This window comes from Myodes glareolus, chromosome 1 (genome assembly GCF_982192425.1).
Source record: "Myodes glareolus chromosome 1, mMyoGla1.1, whole genome shotgun sequence".
In the NCBI taxonomy this organism is placed as follows: Eukaryota; Metazoa; Chordata; class Mammalia; order Rodentia; family Cricetidae; genus Myodes; species Myodes glareolus.
In genome coordinates this window covers 104,772,372-104,796,904 of record NC_142026.1, presented here as the reverse complement: position 1 = coordinate 104,796,904, position 24,533 = coordinate 104,772,372, and the positions used below count along the sequence as shown (strand labels likewise).

The following is a 24,533-nucleotide window of genomic DNA, read 5'->3' as shown; positions in this document are numbered from 1 at the left end:
TTGTGCTTCCAAAAAAATAAACCTCAGGATTTAGAACATAAAAGGTTCTACTTTGATTAACAATATAGTGTAGCATTGCAATAGCTAAAGAGAGATGAGGGACCCCAAGAGGGGGAACACCTAATCAGAAGAGTAGGAGTGGGAAAAGGGAATCAACCTTGCTGTCAAATGCCATGTCATTCACTTCAGCCCGCTATCTACTTTATTAATCCTTAGAACCACTTCACACAGAAGCCCTCCCTGTCCAAAGGTGCGCAATGGGGGTGGGGGCGAGACGTCAATTCATTTCCCTTACTCAACACCACTGGGACAGAGATTTAGGTTCAGTTCGGTACGTTCTGGTATCTTGTCATAATTTGGAGTCAAAAGCAATCAGAGATGAACAAGATAATGTAGTATGGGATTTACAATGGTCATTGTTTCAGCAAAAACCATGCAGGGCAAGACAAACGTAGCTGGCCTTATCAGCCAGAACTGAGTCCAAAGAGCAGTGGGCATGGAAGTCAAACTACAGTGAGTTGGGGTAATCTATATCTATCCATAATAAAAGACAGGAGCTGAACTTCCAACTCTAGTTAGCTCTATCCCACACTATGGCTTGAACTCTTCCTCAACTCTAACCTTTTTTTTTTTTTTGACTCCTTTCCCAAGCTTGAGTTGCTTCCTTCTCCTGAGCAGACCAAGCAGATGCCTTTCTTAGTGTGCTCCTTCCTCTCCTCTGCAGGAACATAGTTCACCGGTTATCTGTTATCTCAGGCCATTGCGTCATAGGCTGTGTGACAAGCAAGCCTCTTCGCTTAGCTTCCACAGGTCCAAACCACAAGCTGCTGCCTTTAGGTCAAACAGCACGTTGGTTGACGCTCCCTTTGACTTTCCCCAACGATAGGATAGGTACTACAATCGGTAGAAAATTCGGAAGATGTTATGGAAGAGGTCATATTAATCCAGAGTTGGTGATAAGAACTCAACACAGGGTAAGCTTTAAATGTGTTTGAGATAAATATATAATATATTTAATAAATATATATAATAAAATATGTAGATATCCAAATAAATAATTTTGATGGGTAATGTAGCTTCCTTCAGAGTCTTGAGTGGACTCAAATCCTAGGCTCTCCACCCTCCCTGGGCCACGTGGTTTTCTTCACAGTTCTCTTCCACACAGCACAAATATGTAATGGTCTCTGTTTATTAGATTTTGCCTCATGAATAAAAATGAAGTCATAACAGCCTAATTGGGAAATTTTTATATTGAAAGTTGAGCCATAAGCTAATATTTGATTCCAGAATTAAAATACTGATGGAAACGGGCAAAAGAAGGAAACCATAAACAATCGGAGAACTGGTGTCTGGTGCTACCATTGTTTAGTGCCACCCCCGCCCCCCGATCTTCTATTGGCTACATTAAATATGCTAATTTCTGCTTGTTTTTAGGTCTGTGGGTTTTAAGACCACTCTCTAAACAAGACAGATGCTCTCATTTCAACAGCAGATGAGCCAGGAAGAGGTGGGCAGTGGGCACTCTGAAAACGATTCGCCAAGAACCCCACACAGCAGCCTTCACGCTTCAGCGAGGCTGCAAAGCTCCTAACTCAGCCTCTAATGGGAACTACATTTCCCCGGGTAAAGTGGTTATAATGGGCTTCTTAAAAGCCCTTCATTCATTTCATGTTGACATTTTCTCACATCAATACACTCTAGGCCAGAGTCATCTGTATTTATGGCGTACTGTGGACCTCAAAGTGTTTTCCGAGGGAACGCAAGATAAACCTTGCATCTAAATGTTTCTTTTTGGTGATTTTAAACCAGAACGGCCAGTGTGAGCCTGAATTCAGTTCATTTTCAAAAACATAAAAAACCCTCCCCTCATTAAAGCTATGATACAGGCAAGGTATTTTTTCCACATTACTAGTACAGTGTCCTTCCCGTGTGAGGCTGTGGTACCGCTGGCAGAATTCGAGAGCAGAACTAAGGGGGACTCGCTATTACAGTACTGTCAGTGTGGACTACACAGTGGGGCAAGGCTTCTGGCCTCACATCTGACACACTGTGGAGCCTTGAGCAGGCAGGTCTAACCCGTCAGGACCAATCTCCATAGCCCAGCAACTGTTTCCCCAACAACACGTTCCCTAATACACAAATGAAATAATGACAGGAACAAGTATTGGGGCCTTGTTACACTGAGTCTGGCCACTTCGGAACACACCAAAATATACCTTTTTATACAGACACTTCCTTCTAGGAAACTAAACCTAGCAAAACATGACAGATGTTCCTTCTCTCTCAGAGCCACATTTAAAGAAAATAATATTCAAAATTCACTATTAACCATAGTCAGAAATTTGAATTTTTTTCTTAACAAAAAAAAAACCCTAGAGACAAAGACATAGAACTAAATACAAATATGTACCACAAACCTTTGAGAAAGCCAGGAGGCAGTGTCCCAAATAATCAAATATGTAATCATACACAGAAAAGCGGCAACAACAAAATGGAGATATAATGGCCTTAAAGACCCAAGGGGTGACTGAAGCAAATTAATAAACAAGGAAAGGTTGAGACGCTATTGAGGGCGTTGTTCCTAAGGAAATGCACCTTCGTTCTTGGATGGCAGAATAAGTGGTGGACTCGATTCTGGTTCAGTTTTCCTTCCTTGGAAACCTGAGTCAGACAGATAAGTGTCAGTGTGCTCTTCATGGACAGTGAGAAAATTCCACCGAAAGTACTACATACGATACAGATCCACCTCTAGTCTAAACCAGTTATTTTATAAGTTCTATTTATTTATTAATTAATTTCTTTATTTATTTTTGGTTTTTCGAGACAGGGTTTCTCTCTGTGTAGCTTTGGAGCCTGTCCTGGAATTCACTCTGTAGACCAGGCTGGCCTCACAGAGATCCACCTGCCTCTGCCTCCCAGTCCTGGAATTAAAGGTATATTGTTGCCAACTACCACCCGGCTTATTTTACAAGCTCTAAAAAGAGGAAATTCATATGAAGTCTCTCCAAGTCAAAAATCAGGAGGAACGTGGGAGTGATCAAATATGTAAGAAACGCTATAAAACTGGAAATGCAAAAGGGTTTAGTTTCAACAAAAGCTAGAGAGAAGATTGTGTAAACTACGTATGAAAGGACCTCGCAAAGATCTGAAGCACAATGTAGGAGATGATTCAGAAGCGGAGGCAGTGACCACTGAGATTCAGCATGTCCTCAGAAAGTCACTCACTCAGCAGAACATAGAGCGGATTCCAGTTGCAACATCTCCTGAAGGCCAGATACATATCCTGCAGCAGACATGCAGAGGGAGGGTGGCCTTCAGCAGCCTGGAGCTCTGGAAGAGCTGGAGGCTGTGGGCCATCAAACGTTGAAGATGAACATTGCGTGCTCTGGGGTTGGCAGATGCAAAGATGTGCAGCGCACGGAGGGAGCAGCTGCCTGCCTGGGAGAGGAAAGGTGTCAGAGCCGGTGCTAGGTGCTGTCAGTGCTGAGTGATGAAGAAGCTGGAGTCAGGAGGGGAATGCAGATGGGGCTGGGTAGAATGCAGATGTCCAAGTGGATGTCAGGGGACAAGCGGTGCTGGGAGAGTCCTGAGCAGTCTGCTTTGGCTGGAGTGCAATGTTTGATGATGATGTTTTTAAGGGATACCAGCATAGCCAAAGGCACTGACCTAATTTTCTTCTTTGATTTATGAAAACCCTACACCGAGGATTTAGAAAGGTGAAGCAAACACCAAAAAGGCATTTGGCCAGTTTTTCTCTGTCTGCTGACCGACAGGAGGGGGAAATGCAAACCAGATGTGTGGAAGGGTATGGACACATCAGGGAATTACTGAATTCACCACTGCTCTGGGAATGGACTAGCTCAGTGACTAACCTATCTTGAAGTTAGAAGCTGGTCACAGTCCTCTACCTGCAGGGAGGATGTCACTGGGGAACTTGAGCGTTGTTTAGGTCCCATCCTTTCCAGTAAATTTACAACAGACTTAAAAGAAAAGGCACAGACTTTTTATTTTATTTATTTATTTTTTTACCAGCCCATTAGAAAGATGATGAACCTCTTTGGTTGCAATGTTAGAAGTAAGGAAAACTACAGCTGTATGTAAAAGGTGGTCAATTATTAAGAAGTGGAGTTTACCCCCCAAAGCTGGAGAGGTGCCAAAGAAAGAGAGAGGTTAACTTACTGTTAGCACAAACAAGTTTGATTCAAAGTTTGGGTTCCAGATACTGAGTGTCATGAAACAATTGTGCACCCTTCTCCCATAAATAAAAATCTCAAACTATCTTTTAGAACATATCACAATTAGCATTTAGCTCCAAATCTCACATTAGAGTAGAAATACAGAGTGAATACAGTAAATAGGATGGTTGAATACAATGAAACTAAAATTTAAAAATATTAGTCAAAGGAGGTGGTCAGCTTCAGCCCTACACAGTACTGGAAATTAAATACTCTGAGAACTATATCTGAAAGCTCTTTCTCCAGTAGAGGATTTAGACTCAATGGGTCTTCAAAGTAAGGACAAGGGAGACAAGAGATAATGGCTCCAGATGGGAAAAGCAGTTTCCCAATAGATGTCCACAGATGAATCAGCTTCCTAATCTCTAACTGTGATCTAGCAAGATGGCCAGTAACCACACATGACTGTTGCAGAAGCAGATTTCTCAACTTTATCAAAACCAACAACACCATCTAAAGGGACATCTTACATGTCCTGTATCAAATGGAAACAAACCCTGTAGATAATACAAACAACCAATACAATTTTACAGTTAATACAATATCGAAAAGAAAAGCAATCAATAACAGATGTTTCAACAGTAAGATCTCAGGCACAAGTTCATTTGAAAACATAATGCTTATACTTCTACAGGGCAGATTTAGCTATAAGATGAAGGACATAAGAAACTATTTCACTACTTTGAAAAGTAGAGAACAAAAGGGGCACATAACAATAGACACCTAGAAAATCCAGAAAACCCAATACCACCATGTAGGGAACTCTAAAAGAAATGAGTAATTCTATCTATCTATCTATCTATCTATCTATCTATCTATCTATCTATATATATATATATATATCACCTGCCAAAGTGAAATCAAGAGGAGATAAGTAATTTGAACAAACCTATAGACCCTAGTGAAATAAAAGCAATGATTAAAACTCTACCATCCCCCAAAATCCCAGGGCCAGATGGTTTTCATACAGGATTTTCAGACTTTCCAAGAAGAGTTAATGTCAATACTTCTCAAATTATTCCATAAAATAGAAACAGAAGAAGCATTGCCTAATTCTTTTCATAAGGTCACATTTACTCTGGTAACTAAACCACATAAAGTCTCAACAGAGAAGGAGAATTACAGACCAATTTTTCTAATGAACATAGATACAAAAATTCTCAATAAAATACTTGCAAAATAAATCCAAGAACACATTAAAAAAAAGATCAAATACCACTACCCAGATATTCAGGGATGGTTGAATACACATAAATCAATAAATGTAATCCACCACATAAGTAGACTGAAAGACAAAACCACATGATCGTCTCGTTATATGCAAAAAGGCCTTTGACAAAATTCAACACCCTTTCATGATAAAAGCCCTGGAGAGATTAAGGATACAGGGATATACCTCAATATAATAAAGGCAGTTTTCAGAAAAAAAAAAGTTTCAACAAAGTTTTTCCATAGCCAAGCCAACATCAAGTTAAACATAGAGAAACTCAAAACAATTCCACTAAAATCAGGAACTGACAAGGTTGTCTCCTCTTTCCATATCTATTCAACACAGTACTTTAGGTCTTAGTTAAAAAAATAAGACAGCTAAGGGATATCAAGGAGATATAAATAGGAAGTGAAGAAGTAAAAGTATATTTATTTGTAGATGATATGATAGTATACATAAGTAACCCTAAAAATTCCACTAGAAAATTCTTATAGCTAATAAATACTTATAGAAAAGTAGCAAGATACAAGATTAACACACAAAATTCACTATACTTTCTATATACAAAAGACAAACTGAGAAAGAGATCAGGGAAATACCATCTTTCACAATAGCCTCAAATAATATAAAATATCTTGGGTTAACTCTAGCCAAGCAAGAGAAAGACTTATGTGGTAAAAATATCAAGTCACTGAAGAAAGAAATTGAAGAAGATATCAGAAGATGGAAAGACCTCCCATGTTCATGGATAAGTAGGATTAATATAGTAAAAAATGGGCATTCTACCAAAAGCAGTCTACAGATTCAATGCAATCGCCATCAAAATTCCAACACTATTCTTCACAGAACTTGAAAGGACAATTTTCAAATTCATAAATAAACACACTGACACACAAACATGTGTACACACACACACACACACACACACACACCCCTCAGGATAACTAAAGGAATCCCAAATGACAAAAGAACTTCTGGAGGAATCACTATCCCTGACCTCAAACTGTACTACATAGCTAGAGTAATAAAACAGCATGATATTGTCACAAAAACAGACATACAGATTAACGGAATTGAACTGAATACCCAGACATATGTCCACACATCTATGGATATCTGATTTTTGATAATGAAGGCCAGAAATACACACTGGAAAAAAAAAGACAACATCTTCAACAAATGATGTTGATCCAACAGGATAATGGCACATAGAAGAATGCAAATAGATCCACACTTACCATCCTGCACAAAACTCAACGGCAAATTCATCAAAGGCATCAACATAAGGCCATACACACTGAATCTGACTGAAGAGAAAGTGGGAAATAATTTTCAACCAGTTCGCACAGGAAAAGACATGGTAACAGAACACCGATAGCATAGGCACTAAAACAAACAAATAAACAAACAAACAAACAATAACCGGTACTTCATGAAACTGAAAAACTTCTGTAAGGCAAAGGATGTCATCATTTGGATAATGAAGTAGCCAAGAGAATAGAAAAAGACTTTTACCAACTGCACATCTGACAGAGGGCTAATATCTAAAATATATAAAGAGCTCAGAAAACTGGACATCAAGAAAGAAAATAACCCAATTAAAAATGGGGTACCTACATAAACAGAATTCTCAAAAGAGGAAACTAAAATGGCTGAGAAACACTTAAAGAAATGTTCAAAACTCCTTAGTCATTAAGGAAATGCAAATCAAAACTGCTTTGAGATTTCATATTACACAAACCAGAATGACCATTATCAATAGAACAAATGACAGCTCATACTGCAAAGATGTAGATTAATGGGAACACTCACCCACTGCTGGCAGGAGTGCAAATTTGCACAGCCATTATGAAAATCAGTGTGGTAGTTCCTCAAAAAGATAAGAATGGAGCTAACTCAAGATTCATTATACGACTCTTGACCATACACTTCAAAGACACTTCATCCTACTACAGGGACACTTACTCTACAGTGTTCATTGTTGCCAGAAGTTGTAATCAATCTAGCTGTTAACAGAAAAATGAATAAAGAAAATGTGATACATTTATACAATGGAGTGTTACTCAGTTATTAAAAAGAAAAAAGAAATTTGCAGGTAAATGGAACTAGAAAAAAATCATCCTGAGTGACGTAACTCAGAAAGAGAAAAATGGGGTGTATCCTCTTATATGTGGATGTGAGCTGTTAAGTCCTTGATAAGTAGGCTTCAATACATATAATGACAAAGATTAGGTAGAGACAGAGATTAGGTAATGGACTAGGAAGGAGGAATAGATTTTCCCAGGAAAGGAAAACAGAATAGTTATGGATGTGAGTGTAGGAGGTGGTAAACATATTGGAATAGGAGGATCAAATAGGGGGAAGAGAAGGGAAAGGAGGAAATACAGGGAAGGACAATTAAAACTAAGGGCTATCTGAGGGTCACATGCAAATCTAAAACAGTAGAAATTACACACACACACACACACACACACACACACACACACACACAATTTCATATATAGGGACCTAAATGAAACTGCCAAGTAACAGGGTAGAGAGAGCCCAAACTGGACATACCTCTCATTTAATGCATTTAATGAAGCTTCCAGTACTGGGAATAGAATACACCTAATCAAGTTCTTGTCCAAAGGGGTCCCAGGATAACCCCCAAACAACCCAAGTGGTTCTCCACAAACTGACAATAAGGCTCTATTGCTGAAGACAAAAACTACACAATAACTCATGGAACAAAGAGAAGTCAAGTTGGTACCAATCTACCAAAGAAGGAAAGTAAACACCAACCCAGCAACAAACCCTTCTATCTAAAAGAGTGACCTATGAGACGGGTTGGTGCAATAGTGGCACAAAGCTTGTGGGAGTAACCAACCAATACCTGGTTTGAGTTAAGGCCCAATCCACGAAATGGAACCCCTACCCAGCACTGCTTGGGTAGCTAAGAACCTGAGACTATATAAATCACAGTCCCAGGGAGAAACCACTACTATTGTTCTGCTAAATGAATGCAGCAATATAAAATGATTCCTAAAGACATTATGCTATACTCACAGATGAGTGTCTTCATCAATCATCAGAGAAGCTTCCTCCTACAGCAGATGGGAATATAGGGACCCACACTCAGACCACACGCAGAGTGAGAGACCTTGGAACACTAAGTCCTAAAGGGGAGGCCTTCATCAAATCCCCCCCCTCAGGGCTCAGCAAACCCTGTGCAACAGGAAGCAGAAAGAGCATAGGACCCAGAGGGGATGGAGAACAGCAAAAGGAATCAAGGTCTCCTAGATTCAACAGGGTTGGACCACACTTGAACTCACAGCAACTGTGACAGTGTGCTCAGGGCCTGCCTGGGTCTGCTCCAGAGCTGAAAGGAAATGTGACGCATGCACCCATCCCTAATCCGGAAGCTATTTCCAATTGATAACCACTTGAAAAAGTATTTTCCAAAACAGGCTCACTGGAGAAGCTCACCACTCTTAAGGGTAGGCCCCCCGCCCAGCAGTAGATGGTCAATGAACAAATTGAACTCAAAGGTGTTTTTGGAGGTTCTTTGTTCCATAATGTTAAATCAGGGTGGGTTTTGTTTGCTTGCTTTTTTAGTATTTTTTTTCCTACTTTACAGGTCCTTTGCATATATAATATGGTTACAAGTTTGGGGTATTTATTAGATTCTCGAGTATGTGAATGTGTGTGTCTCTGCATCCGTAGGCATTTCTGGTGCTTTTCCTTTGCTTCTTTTTCTTGTTCAGTTCTTCTGCCGTTACAAGTTGTTTTGTTTTGATTTGCCTTTTAATATTGCTTAGATGCTTGCTTGCTTGCTTTCTAAAGAGAGATAGAGCATAGATCAGAATAGGAGGGGATGTGGGGAAAACTGAGAGGAATAGAGGAAGGGGAAACCATAATATACGAAAAAATTTATTTTCAATAAAAGAAAGAAGTTGCATATACTCAGTATAAAAAAGAGGAGGAGAAGACGGGAAGGTCAGGCCACAAGGGTCACCATAGTTCCAGAAAAGGTGAGCTGCTTCCTTAAGCAATCATTCATGTGAGCTTGTCGGAGTGTTATGCACCCTGCAGACAGCTTCTTCCTATATGAAAATCTCCTCTCCTTAGTGCACTCTCCAGGGAGTAGCAGAGCTCACCCAGCCTGCTTTGTCTACCTAGTGAGCAGATGTGCACTTTGCTTTGGATGACAAAGTTGGGGTGAGCTCAGCACCTAGGTTCCAGGAAGCAAAGCACTCAAGGCTGTAATCACAGCATCTGGAAGCTGAGGCAGGAACATGGCCTCTTATGGAAGCCCAGGGTAGGATACAGAGTGTGTTCCATGTCGGCCCAGACTGAAACAGGCACGATCCTGTCAAAAGCAAACAAGTACAAAATAACTCAACAAGCAATTATCCGTAGGAGAAGAAACAAGTACAGTCTGAAATTGCACCAGCGTTGTGAAATGCTCTGACCTTTGGGAAGGACTTCTTTCTTTCTTTCTTCTTTTTTTTTTTTTTTTTTGCTATAATTTTCCAAGTATCTGGGTCAAGAAACATGCCTTAGGGAAATAGCTTTTCTTTCTTTTTTTTTTTTTTTTTAAGGTTTCCTAAGTTGCTCCATAGAAAAAGGTCTCTGTAAAATTCCCTGTGGTAGATTTGATTGTTATGTACTCTTTTCCCTCCCCATCACATGCTTGCTATGCAGTCCTGCTGTCTACACTAGTGCAGATGTGGACACACGGTGCCTGCTGTCTACACTAGTGCAGGTGTGGACACACGGTGCCTGCTGTCTACACTAGTGCAGGTGTGCGCACACGGTGCCTGCTGTCTACACTAGTGCAGCTGTATGCACACGGTGCCTGCTGTCTACACTAGTGCAGGTGTGGACACACGGTGCCTGCTGTCTACACTAGTGCAGGTGTATACACATGGTGCCTGCAGTTTACACTAGTGCAGCTGTATGCACACGGTCCCTGCTGTCTACACTAGTGCAGGTGTGGACACACGGTGCCTGCTGTCTACACTAGTGCAGGTGTGGACATACGGTGCCTGCTGTCTACACTAGTGCAGGTGTGGACACACGGTGCCTGCTGTCTACACTAGTGCAGGTGTGCGCACACGGTGCCTGCTGTCTACACTAGTACAGGTGTGTGCACACGGTGCCTGCTGTCTACACTAGTACAGGTGTGTGCACACGGTGCCTGCTGTCTACACTAGAACAGGTGTGGATATACAGTGCCTGCTGTCTACACTAGTGCAGGTGTGCGCACACGGTGCCTGCTGTCTACACTAGTGCAGCTGTATGCACACGGTGCCTGCTGTCTACACTAGTGCAGCTGTATGCACACGGTGTCTGCTGTCTACACTAGTGTAGGTGTATGCACACGGTGCCTGCTGTCTACACTAGTACAGGTGTGTGCACACGGTGCCTGCTGTCTACACTAGTACAGGTGTGCGCACACGGTGCCTGCTGTCTACACTAGTGCAGCTGTATGCACACGGTGCCTGCTGTCTACACTAGTGCAGCTGTATGCACACGGTGCCTGCTGTCTACACTAGTGCAGGTGTGCGCACAAGGTGTCTGCTGTCTACACTAGTGTAGGTGTATGCACACGGTGCCTGCTGTCTACACTAGTACAGGTATGTGCACACGGTGCCTGCTGTTTACACTAGTACAGGTGTGGACACACAGTGCCTGCTGTCTACACTAGTGCAGGCGTATGCACACGGTGCCTGCTGTCTACACTAGTACAGGTATGTGCACACGGTCCCTGCTGTTTACACTAGTACAGGTGTGGACACACGGTGCCTGCTGTCTACACTAGTGCAGGTGTATACACACGGTGCCTGCTGTCTACACTAGTGCAGGTGTGGACACACGGTGCCTGCTGTCTACACTAGTGCAGCTGTATGCACACGGTGCCTGCTGTCTACACTAGTACAGGTATGTGCACACGGTGCCTGCTGTTTACACTAGTACAGGTGTGGACACACGGTGCCTGCTGTCTACACTAGTGCAGGTGTATACACACGGTGCCTGCTGTCTACACTAGTACAGGTGTGGACACACGGTGCCTGCTGTCTACACTAGTGCAGGTATGTGCACACGGTGCCTGCTGTCTACACTAGTGCAGGTGTGGACACACGGTGCCTGCTGTCTACACTAGTGCAGGTGTGGACATACGGTGCCTGCTGTCTACACTAGTGCAGGTGTGGACACACGGTGCCTGCTGTCTACACTAGTGCAGGTGTGGACATACGGTGCCTGCTGTCTACACTAGTGCAGGTGTGGACATACGGTGCCTGCTATCTACACTAGTGCAGGTGTATACACACGGTGCCTGCTGTCTACACTAGTGCAGGTGTATGCACACGGTGCCTGCTGTCTACACTAGTACAGGTGTGGACACACGGTGCCTGCTGTCTACACTAGTGCAGGTGTATACACACGGTGCCTGCTGTCTACACTAGTACAGGTGTGGACACACGGTGCCTGCTGTCTACACTAGTGCAGGTATGTGCACACGGTGCCTGCTGTCTACACTAGTGCAGGTGTGGACACACGGTGCCTGCTGTCTACACTAGTGCAGGTGTGGACATACGGTGCCTGCTGTCTACACTAGTGCAGGTGTATACACACGGTGCCTGCTGTCTACACTAGTGCAGGTGTGGACACACGGTGCCTGCTGTCTACACTAGTGCAGGGTATTTGTTTCTGTGGCTGTGAATAAATATTCTAACACAAAACAGAAGGGTTCAGAAGTTTGCTTTGGCTCACAGTGTTAGGTGACAGTCCATTTCCAGGCAGTCACAGTGGCAGGGGGCAGATGGCCAGATTGCACCCATAGTTCTCAAGCAGAAAGCACGAGATGGATGTGTTCCTCTTTTTCATTCAATCCAGGGCCCACCCCTTAAAATCATGCTGCCCACATACAGAGTGTGTCTTCCCAGAAATTTAATTAAATGGGGCACCGGTCAACCTAATCCCCTACTGGGACTTCCTTCCCAGGCAACTGCAGATTTTGCTAAATTGACAACCAACTTTAACCAGCACACAAAAGGGTACTTCCTCATCCCCACCCAATCTGTCACGGGATGTCTGACCGGCAGCCTAGACTGTGACCACTAATAATGTTTCTTATTCTGACACAGAACCCTATGATATCTGGCGAGACTTGGGGTGGCTGCTGTTCCTTCTTCAGTTTGAGGACAAAGATAAAGGACATGGGGAACAGACCTGGACCTCAGTCCTGCCAAACTCAGCAGACAGCAGCCAAACCGCAGTCAACCTGCAGGCTGGTCAGCGTGACATAAATACTTGTGAGTCTAAAGCCACTGAGGTTTGGAAGCTGTGGTGAAGCATTTGTGGAGCCCCAAGTCCAATATGACTTCAGGAATACCCTGACCCACATATAGACTTTCATCAGAAAGACCAAAACTCACAGAGAACATAACTGTGTTTATAGGGAGGTCTAGCCAGTCCAGTGATATCAGAACCCACCAAGAGAAGTAGCCACATGACATAGGCGGTCAAGGACTGTCCTTTTCTTCCGGTAGTCTTTTATCCCATATTTCATTTGCATGGGTATAGAATACTTACTAAGAAGACATCTGCTGACACCTTGTACAGCTTGGGATACCCATTTAAAGACTTTTATATTCCTTGATGTTAGGGGCTGAATAAAAATCATTCCCCAAAAAACCACAGGTTGAACTCAAAATCTCCAGTTCCTCATCCTGGGGCTGTTTTTGGAAAGTGGGCCACTGAAGATGCGATTTGTTAAGATGAGGTCATACATCAGTGTGTGGAGCCCTAATCAATACAGTGGCTTCCTTATAAATAACTATGCATTAATACACATGGACCGAATGCTAGATCAAGAAACCTAGCATACCTTAGAGTATGTGGCTATGAGCCACGGAATGGCAAGGACCACCAGCAAGCTACCAGAAGTAGAAGAAGCAAAGAGGGATCCCGTCACAGAAGGAATGTATCTTTACTGATAAGCAGATTGGGAGACATCTGCCTTCAGAACTGTGAGAAAACATGTTACTATGTTTTTTAGATATTTTATTTTATGTGTACTGAGTGTTTTGCCTGCATGTGTACAACATTTATTCCCCGTGTCCTCAGAGGCCAGAAGAGGGTGTCAGATCTTCTAGAACTGGAATTATAGTTTTGAGACTCCATAAGGGTGTTGGAACTTGAACCCGGGTTCTCTGCAAGAACAACCGGTGCTCTGAACCACTGAGTCCCTATTTCTGCTGTTTTAAGCCACCGTATTTATGGTACATTACCATGACAAGCTTAACATATATGACACTGTTCCCAACATCATGCTATTGGAAAAACTTTACTCTCCCACCAGGACTATTGTGCCACGGCCTCTCATCATTTAAAGGACATATATGAGAATGCCATTCAGGGAACTGCCAAAGACTATGTTGAATAACATTAGGTATTCATCCAGTCAATACCAGCTACCAGGAGATAACTGCATAAGAACTGACCTGCTAATCAATAAAATATTTTAACATAAAAGAGAACTGAATGTATTCTTAGAATACATGTGTGTCATGTCACACACATCATACTCCAACGATTCTCAGAGAAGAAAAGTCACACTGCTTGGATTTCTCAGGGCACTCTTGCTCGACCTGTGTCATTTTCTGCTTCACTCTTCTGTATCCTTTACAACCCAACTTTGAACCCTGAAGAGGCATGGGATGGGTCCATGCTGTACAGGATAAGATAGCTTTGCACAGCCGGGTGGTTTGAATGATAATGGTCCCCCTAGGTTCAAATATTTCATGCTTGGTCTCACTTGGTGGAACTGTTTGGGAAGGATAAGGGGTTGGGTCTCGTTGGAGGAGCTGTGTCACTGGAGGTCGCTGGAGGAACAGTTCCCAGTTAGCTCTCTCTGCCTCCTGCCTGCAGATCAGGTTGCAAGCTCTCAGCTACTGCTACCATACCTGCTCTGCCATGCTGCCCACCATCATGACAATGAAATTGAACCCTCTGGAACAATAAGCCTCAAGAAACTCTTTGATAAGCTACCTTGGTCATGGCATCTCTTCAAAACAATAGGAGTGAGACATACAGGAACATACATCACAGCTCCTAGCTGAAGCTGGACACAGGATTTAAATATATATATATAATTAAATATTATATATTTAAATTAAATATATATATATAATTAAAATATGAGTGGGGGCAGGTTTGTACAAGTGAGGCAGGTACCTGAGGAGGTCATAAAAGATTGTCGGATAACCTGGAACTGGAGTTACAGTTAGGGGTGAGCAGGCTGATGTGGCTGCTGGGAACCCAACCTAGGTCCCTGAGCCATCTCTCCAGGCCCAAACTGATTCTGACTTACTGTTAAATAACAGAAAGCAACCTTAGGTAATAGAACAATAGTTCTTGTCTTTATTCAAATCTCTACTTAAGAAAATCATATCCCGTATCACTAGAAGGATCCGAACTTAAAATCCTATTTTTAACAACAACAACAAAAACCATGTCTTGGGAACTAAGATATATCTTCTATGACATATAAAATAGAAATCATAAAGATATAGACATTCTAAATTTTATTCTCAAAGCTGATGGGGTGTGTGAATCCCATTTTAGAACCACTGGTCTAGACTTTAAGAGCAGTTATATAAACCTTTTCCTGGGATTTTTGTCCTTTCCAGAAAATATAAGGTCTATAAACTTCTAATGAATCTGCAAACCTTAAATACATCCTCTGACAGGTTCATGAAAATATCTACACCAAACAAGCAATATTTTATGGATGATAACAAACAGAGTTAATTAGAACATTACTGGACTCATACTCCAAATGCACTACCAACCATGGCATCTTCTGAAACAGAACACTTTGGGTTTTAGATTTTTTGGAAGGAAACTATAGAATTAGATTTTCAAGCTAAAACCCTACGATTAAGAGAATCAAAAGATATAATAATCTAATCTTAAAATATAAAAATATAAGAAGCATATACAAAGGAGATGAATGACCCCAAAACTTATCAATCATTCTTAAGGACGTCAGTCACACAGCAGTATCTTATGTTCTTGTGAGCTGTAAACATGTGGTTAACGCTGTGTTGAAAAGAAGTGAAGGCCACAGAGCAATAAAAGACGCAGTCCCTGTGAGTTTACTGTAGGGACAACTAGGCAATAAGGCATGCCAGCATTTAGTTCCCTTAGAAGGGTGGCTTAGACAGCGTTTGTGAAATATTAGCCAGATGGGGATGGCTGGAAAAGTGTGGAAGAAAGTTTCAGCTAGGGAAGGGAAGAGAAAGCTTGCAGGGAGGAATCCCTCTCCCATATGAGGGAGTGCAGATGAATATGGAAGGGCCAGCAGCTCTGAAGCTGTGAAACTCCAAACCCAGGGCAAGTGTGGTGCCCTTACCACCTACCTATTCAACAGTCACTGAGCTAAGTTCTGAAGACGTCACCCCCCTCTAAAATCACATACATCTTTTCACTTGTTGTGTTTTTCAACAAAGGTCAGGGACTGAGCTCACTGGTCTAGTAGAATTGGCTTTGGGGTCCATCCCCAGAACAACAACAACAACAACAACAACACACAACACAAACTTGAAACAGATCTATAACAAACCAAAAAATTTAAATGCAAGAAAATACCAGCAGATGATGTGTGGGTGAAGTGACTGAGGAAGTGAAAGTACAGTAGGTTGGAAAGGAAGGAAAGTAAAATCTGCCAAACTGAATATACAATCTGTAAAGACTGGGCAGGGATACAGAAATTCTAAGGGATACGATTTGTAATATTAGATAATCATTGTAAAATATGAACAAGCAAAATGTGGGGAAAAGAAAATAGAAGTCACCCATGCTCTCATCAAATGGAAAAAAAAGCTTTAATATTTTATCATGTTTTTGGCCTTTCTTCTATGTAAACATACCTTAAAATCAAGTTGTCAATCTCTTGACAACTCTCCATCCCTACACGTGCCTCCCAGAGAAACTGGACTCACCACTGAACACACAATCCGATACTTAGTTCAATAATTATGAATACCTATAAAGTGGCTAAACATTGTTCAAGACCATTGTTTTAATGGCTAAGTATTCATGCACTGCCATTTTTAAAATGGTTTCACTGTTGGAATTTACTCAAATTTTCACAATAATGCTCATGACGGCAGCTAAGAGAATTGCTTCCTTTGCATCAGGCAAGGTTCCAAGTACTTTATATAAATTATCTAATGTTCGGAGTGATGTAGGAGGGTTAGATACTATTATTATCCTCATTTGACAGATGATGACTGAGAAATTAACCGGCTTAGGTTCTCATGGGTGATAGCAGGGTGACCCTGTAAGTCACTTGCAGCAGCATCGCGTTCTTGCCCTGTCTACCCTGCCACTTGTCTCTATATTTCCTTAGTGTATACTCAGAACCACTGGGTCCGAGGAATTCTAGGGCTAGACTGTCTTCCACCTAATGGACAGCAACACACCCTCTGACTCTGTGTGATATGAAACAGTTTCTCCTTTGTCAGCATTGTTCCTGACTTTCAAAATCTGGCTACAACAAACTCCATCTCTTTGATGCACTCGAGCCAATCTTTGTTCACGTCTTAGCTATTTTAAGTTCCTAGTTTGTGAATTTTCCATTTCTCTTCCTAACTAGAATTTTTTTTTCAAGCTAAGAACTATTAAATCGAAAATACTTTGGAATGTGACTCAAACCATCAAAGAATACTGCGAGGTCGCTATTTCAGTGGGGCTTAATAGATGGGGAAATCATCACGGCTCAGCTGTAAATGACTAAGAACACAGAGCTAAGCAGGCCCCTCCCAGCTGATAGAGCAATGGTCTGAATTGTGATTTCCATGCAGTAGAGGCTACATAATACTCAATAGTAGTGGTCCCTGGTGCCTGGAGTCCTCTCAGTCCCTTCTATCAACACATTCAGGAAGAGAAATCTAGAATCCTGAGGTTCACAAGGTGACGGCAGAATGACAGAGGGAAACGAACCTGGGAGAGGGGAGAACTTGGAGAAGTCTCCTGAGTTCATCCTGAACTGCAAGACACAGGAATTTGTCGGCGATAATAATCTACCAGCCATAAATTTCGCACAAATAGGGCTAACCTCTGTGAAAGACTGTTGTTAACAGGTCAGGAAAGCCATCACTCCAAACAAGGTACTTTGTAATAAATCGAGTGCCTGGCACACCCTCTGGGTTGGAATTTAAAATGTCTTACTCACACAATAAACTTTTCAGGATGGACTTTTTCTGGGTAGCTCATGTCATCTATTGAGGGCAAAGTTGAATGCTTTCAACTTCTAGCAGGTGTCTTTCTTCTTGTGAGAGCCTCAAATTCACCCTCTTTGGAATGTTAGCACCTTTAAGTACCAATCACAGAGAAATGCCTCTCCCAAATAAGGATTCTAATGAATACAAAGATTATTTTAAAAGAGCATTGGCATAATATCTGGTGAAGTTATTTCATTAATCCAGGATTGCTAGAAATGATAAAAACACGTATTAGATGATGTTCAGTTGGAATGGGAAGACAATTCATGAATGGTTAATACTTCAACTTTGTGTTGCTGACCAGTCCCATTTGTTAATCAAAACCAGTTCACTTTGAAAGAAGGACAGTTTCCTACTTATGAGAAATGCCTAGTCTGCTAATTTTCAGGACAGAGAAAGCCCTATGAGTACATTACAGCTCCACACATTTAGATAATCTCAACTAAAAAAGGCCTCTAGAGTCGACACCTGAACTGTGGCTTGCTCACAAAAATGGAGACTGTCTGGTTTTTGTTGGTGGTGGTCAGTTGTTTTGTTTTGTCACAGTCTCATTAGGTAGCTCTGGTTGTTCTGGAACTCACTATACAGACCAGGCTGGCCTGCAACTCACAGAGATCCATCTACCTGCCTCTGCCTCTGACTCTTGAGTGCTGGGGTTAGAGGTGTGCACCACCAGAATCAGCTAAGAGACTGGTGTTTTCTAAGGAAACAGGACAGCAAGGAGAAGTGTGCATGTGATGGAGGAGGGTTATCTGTCTATTCTGTTGTTTTCATTGGTCAATAAAGAGACTGCCTTGGCCCCTTGATAGGACAGAAAATTAGGTAGGCAGAGTAAACAGAACAGAATGCTGGGAAGAGGTCAATGAGGCAGACGCCATGGAGCCAGCCACCAGGTCAGACATGCTGAATCTTTCCCGGTAAGCCACACCTTGTGGTGCTACACAGATTATTAGAAATGGGTTAATCAAGATGTGAGAGTTAGCCAGTAACTAACTCTCTAGAGATAATGGGCCAGGCAGTATTTAAATGAATACAACTTATGTGTTATTATTTCTGGGGCTAAGCTAGCCATGCGGGAGCTGGGCAGGATGAAAAGCAGGTGTGCCCACAGCCCCTCACTACATGCATGTACATGAAGTGACAACCAGTTTTTATTTCACTAAAATAACATTCCTAACTTGGAGCCAATAAATCAAACAGCGTTTGCAGTACACAATGACACACTGGATTTTTGTCTTACTTTTTAAAGGATCCAGTCACCAGAGGAAGGGGGCGTGTCTAAGAATGCCTGTGGGTCAAACAGCATCAAGGAGGGGGAGCAGGAGATGAAGTCCTCAGAGCCCAAGAGAGCAAGCTAAAAGATGCATGCATTGCAGGGGACCATGTACAAAGTCTAAAGAGGGAACTTAGAAGTAAGGCTAGTGGAATGCCAGATCAAGTGGTGGGAACAGGATGAGTTAGAGAAATAGTAGAGAGAAAATGAGTAGGCTTTCTGTTCACACTTCCATATGATTAAAAAAAAAAAGTCTCCCTGCAGGATTTTCAACCACAATCTCTCTGGCCACCCATGGATAGGAAAGCAGAGTCTAGGAATGAGAGGAAAGGTTCAGTGTACACCTTGCAAGCCATAGGAAGCTATTATTTAGTCTAAAAAAATGCTTCTGAAAAGAATTGACGGTAATTAAAGGAGATGTGTCTATCTGAAAACCTTCCTCTAACTTCCTGCTACATGTCAAGTTGCATTTGAATTAAGGTTGTTTTTAAGCCGGCGTCCAGGTTTCCAGCCATGACAGAGGAGGGACAATTCCTATGTGAGCCTGAGATACAAACACGTCAATCACCGTATCACACAGTGGTAATAACGACTGAGCTGGTTTAAACTAGCTGTCCGGACTCCACAATGGGAAGAGTCTGGCCAATTCACTCAGGAAACTCACTCATTGAAACACGACGGCAAATGGAAGGCGCTGAGAAGAATGACTGCGGTGACCGCAGTGACGTATTGGAACAAGGCTAAGTCACACAGCCTGGGGCCACGGAGGTGAGACTGGCCATTGCAGTGACCTTTCAGCTAGTTTGGATTCACCCTTTGGCAAAAAAAAAAAAAAAAAAAAAACAACCTTTGGAAAAAAACTACAGAGAACGTTTTTCTCTGATCTAATGCATGCTATGTGGCCGATGCTCCGAAAAGAAGTGAGCTAAGTAGAAAGGTGTCACCAACTCCCAACAGCCACGGATGTGCAACAGTTCAAAAAGAAGTGGAATTTAACTTTACAAAAGTGGAATTTAGTTTTGTAAAGTTGCATGATACTGTTTTCCATGTGTCTGTACACACAAGCACCAATACATCAAAATTTTAATACTTGCTCAAAACTCATCTAATGCAACCCATTTGAAATGGGTTCATCAGAAACACCCTGTGTCCAGAGGTCAACAATGCAATTCCTTCATTTATTTGGCTTCATGTTTTGTATTTATTTCTTGTTCCATTAAGGATGAGTCATCTAAAATAAAGTAATTCAATAAAATAGGAGAACTATAATTAGATAATGATCAAAATCAAGAAAAATGGTAAAACAGAAGCTACACAAGGGGGACTTAGAACAGTAATACTAATAACATGATTTGTTTTTTTTTTTTTACACCATTATTAGAATTTGAGTTGCAAATCTGACTTGAATTCCTAGTCACCAAGACAGAAAGGGAGACATCTATCTGGTTCTCTCTTTGAGTAATGGAAACAGAGTCACACATAGTAATTGTTCAGGGGAGGGACGGCTTCGCTTTGGCACCTAGGGCCCAACAGAATTTCTTGCAGGGACTTTAAAGAGGAGCGGTAGTAGGGACGCTTCCTCTAATCCCACCTATGAAGTGATCTTACAGCAGTTTCTTTTCCACTGTCTGCTCAGTGAATCTTTCACAGTGCACACAACAGAGGGATGTCAAGCATGTTGAACAAGGAAACCAAGGCACACAGTTTAGAGAGCTCCAGCTAGACTGGTCTAGACAAGAGGGAGACTGGAGATGGCAAGGCCTTTGTTCAACTGAAACAGCTTTCAATCAATCAATCTTATCACTTTTTTTTTTATTGGTTTTTGAGACAGAGTTTCTCTCTGTAAGCCTGGCTGTCCTAGAACTTGCTCTGTAGACCAGGCTGGCCTTGAACCTCTGCCTCCTGAGAGCTGGGATTAAAGGTATGCACCACCACCACCTGGAGGATTCTGTCTAATGTAAAAAAAAAAAAATTATGGGGAAGATTAAAAAACACACATTTAACAAAGAACAGACAGGTTTCAAAAAGGCTGGCAGGAGCCTGGTATAATAGCTCACACCTTTAATCCCAGCTCTTGGGAGGCAGAGGCAGAAGGATCTCTGTGAGTTTGACGCCAGCCTGGCTTACAAAGAGAGTTCCAGGACAGCCAAGGCTGTTATACAGAGAAACCCTGTCTTGAAAAAACTCAAAAACAGACAAATATATAAAATGACAGCAGGAGAAAGATACAGAAAGAAAAAAATGCAGAAACCCAAGCTTAGAATTGCATTGCTGTGGCATTGCACATGGAGGCAGGGTTGCAGTTGCCTCTTGACATCATGTCATAGAGATAATACATTTGGATGCAGGACACAGCAGGAAAAAAAAATCCTTCTGTAATGAGGAAAAGTTTCTTATTTGGTTGACTAATTCCAGAGCATAAAGTTATAGCACATTGTGAAAGTGTTCAAATTCTACTTGTTAACTGTTCAGTTTAAAAGTAAGGTGTTGAGGGCAGGGCAGGGGGTGGCTAGAGAAAGAGCTCAGTGGTTAAGAGCACGGGCAGAGGACCTGGGTTTAATTCCAAACACCTACATGGTGGCTCACCCCACTAACGCCAGTCTCAGGAGATCTGATGCCCCCTTCTGCCCTCTGCAGGTACTGCATGCACATGGTGTACAGACACATCTGCAGGTGCACAGATATCCCACACTCATAAAAAAATAACAAAAGGTGCAGTGTAACCATGGGTTCTTTTAAAAAAGTATCAGGTGGGCAAGGAAGAAAAATACAAATGAATTGTGCAATACCTTTGATTATAAATAAGACTCTAAAAATGGCTTTATCTTTATTGGGTATGGGAACTGCTTTGCTTTCTTCAACTATAACCATTTGGTTTGTTCACAGCTCTCATCCCACGATTTCCCCAGTTTTCCTGTCTTTTATCCAAAGTTTTCCTTCACCCATTTGAAACAATCCAGCTAGATTAGAGAAGAAACAGTAATATACCATGCTTTACCTTATTTACCAGCTAAGGATTCTGGGTACTTTTATGGGCAGTGAGGAAGGGAGAGACACACAAGAATCAGGCGGTATTCTCTGCCAGACAAACGCACTAAGGAGAGACTGAAACAAGTTAATAACGGCTCACTAAATTTTTGTAACAGGAAAGAAAGAGAAATAAAAACTTCCATCGTGTAAAAGTAAAGGAAACAGAAGGTGATAGAGCTGTCCTTGCATCCAGTTTAGTCCTTTCAGTGATTTTTTTTCTCTTTTTCTTTTAAAATAATATTTTGAAACAAAAGAGGCACTGGATCTTCCAAATATCTCATTTTTAAGAGGAAAACAGCTAAAATGTCATTTCTAGGGCTGAGGAGTCGAAGCCTTGGGCCTTAGCGTGACAAGAAAAACAAATTGAATCTGTATCTATATAATATATGCGAGGTCACTTTGCAACCATAGACTCTTAAATGTTTTGTTTTCACTTTGGTTTAATGAAAACATATTAAAAATAAACCACAGTTTAACACTAAAACAAGTCGTTACTTATTAACCAGATCACCGCTCCTTCTGGAATAACTTAAGAATATTTTTTAAACATGAATTCTGCTTTCTAAATTGTTTTTGAAAGTATAATTGAAAGGGAATCGATTGCTATAATACTGGAAAATGGACACGGAATGAATCTAAATGGAGAACAATTGCCTTCCTTGCTGCTGAGGCCAGAAATGTCAATGAAAAATACCAAGTTTGCCCATTTATAGAAAGAAGCGATTTTTTAAAATACAGTTAATGCACTAGCAACAAAACAAAACATACTAACATACACACACACACACACACACACACACACACACACACATATATATATATATAAAATTTTATTCATTCAACAAATAGCCAACAAACAGAAGAGGGGGAATTACAGAATGGGCGAAATAAAAGAAGATTCTGTCCTTTTGGTATTAGTATTTATAATGTTCACCAAAATCGTGCCTATAAAATTGGAGTTTACGATGATGTATTTTTCGAAAATTCTAAACCTTGTTGTCTCGTGTAAAATGAAAATCGGCAGCCTAAGAGGAAATAATATTGCTAATAACCCTAATTATGGATTTTAGTTCTAGAACAAAAGGGGGAAAAAAAGACTCAATCGGTTTCTCAGAAAGGCAAAGGTCAGCTCTGAGTTGGAAGTGAGGCGGCTGGAGACAAGACTGCCTCTGCTGGTTGACAAGTGCATCTTTCAGAGTCTCAACTCCCGACACCTGTATCAAACTTGCAGCTCTCAAACCTCGTAGCTTCCCGTCTGGTTTATCCTCAGAGAAGACGCCAGCCTCTTCCACCACCTAAGTAAACTGACACCTAGAAGGATTTTCCTTAAACTGGCACCTAAAATAAAGTGCTTGCACCACTGACTCCATATACCACTCGGCCAGTGGTAAAACACACAAGCAGCCACAATCACTCCGAGATACCTCTAAAACAACACCGTTGCTCATCTACCTTTTAGCTAAAGAGATAGCTGATCCTGCTGTTTTAAAATGCAATGACATAGTCTACTTGAGCTAATGAAAAAGGCAACGGTCTCCTCCCTGAAGAAGCCCCGCGCCAACCTGTCCTTCCAAGCACTCCCACCCCCACCCTAGGGTCCCCCCGAAATGTTGGCGGGAAGGGTACAGTGCCCCTGCGCCCCAACTGGGCCTCGAACGTTCCTGCAGAGGGTTTCAGGTCCCCTGGGGGCTGCGCCCAACGCCATTAGCACACCTCGGAGCGCTGGCAGCCCAGGAGGAGGGCAAGTTTGGCGGCTGCTGACCGCGGCCCCCGGTTCTCCCGGGCCGCAGCATCAGCAGCGGGTGGCCTGTAAGGCCGGGCCCCGCCTCGGCCACCTACCTACTGGGCGGGGGCGCGGGCTCCGCGGATCGGGGCGAAGTGACTCCGGCGCACGCATTTCTGGGAGCGGTGGCCTCTGCCGCGGGACGCGGGGGAGCGCATCCTCCGGGGTGGGAGGAGGGAGGGGACGGGGAGGGCGGGGGAAGGATCGTTACGCCGAAGAGGAGCGAAGCGAGGCGGCAGGAACGGCGGGGTGCGCTCCTGCGGGGTCCCCAAGTCCAGATCTGCCCCGAGCAGCCGCCGCCGGGATGCTCGAGGCCTCGCCCAGGTGCCTGCAGCGGCACCCACGGTCAGGGCACCGGCCGCGCTCCGGGCGGAAGGCGGGGAGTTGCGGTGGCGCGACGCCCGCCCGGTGCCCGCCTCTAGCTCCGCCCGACCCGGGGCGCGCGCTTCGCTCGTCCGCTGCGGCGGGGGCCCGAGAGCTCGGCCGCCCGGCTTAGCTGTTCGGGCGGCAGCCGCGGCATCTTGCCTGCCCGGTGAGACCTCAGAGCCGCAGGCTAAAGAGCCCGGGGGTGGCGCGAGTCCCCCAACACCCGGCCCAGCGGCTCCGCCCCGGAGAGCTGCGCGCGCGGCCTCGGCAGGCCTTGGCCCTTTGTGACGCTGCCCTGGGCGACTGTCAGGCCATCTGTGTACCGGGAACCGTCCGCTTACCTGGCCCCTAAGGGCTT

At 42.9% G+C, this 24,533-nt stretch overlaps 1 protein-coding gene across 1 annotated transcript in view; it reads right to left on the bottom strand.

The window, feature by feature from the left end:
* Positions 1 to 24,179, bottom strand: part of Ncoa7 (nuclear receptor coactivator 7) — a 149,445-nt gene extending 125,266 nt beyond the window's left edge. Inside the window, 1 exon segment of the mRNA XM_048425487.3 lies at positions 23,866 to 24,179. The gene's annotated coding sequence lies outside the window, so the exon portion shown is untranslated.
* Positions 24,180 to 24,533: the final 354 nt, after the last annotated feature.